Source organism: Rhagoletis pomonella, unplaced genomic scaffold (assembly GCF_013731165.1).
Source record: "Rhagoletis pomonella isolate Grant_MI unplaced genomic scaffold, Rhpom_1.0 Rhpom_scaffold_00014, whole genome shotgun sequence".
In the NCBI taxonomy this organism is placed as follows: Eukaryota; Metazoa; Arthropoda; class Insecta; order Diptera; family Tephritidae; genus Rhagoletis; species Rhagoletis pomonella.
In genome coordinates, this window is record NW_023458568.1 from 9,453,850 (window position 1) to 9,454,113 (window position 264).

Genomic DNA, 264 nt, shown 5'->3' on the forward strand with positions numbered 1-264 from the left:
AGAAGACTCCACCTTGAATGCTTTGGTGTTCTTGCGTTCTCATTTTAAAAGCAATAATAGTAATTAATCTTTTTTAATATGACTTTAGTTATAAGATTTCTTATTTTTGATTGTTTTTTGATGCCAGTGTTAAAATTTCCTATTGGGTCATTGGTAGAGCTTTCCGGCCGGTATATTAAAAAGGCAAACTGTGTTTCCTCTTTCTCCTACGCGTTTCGGCGTACTTCACGCCTTCATCAGGGAGTCTGATTTATTGCAAAAAAA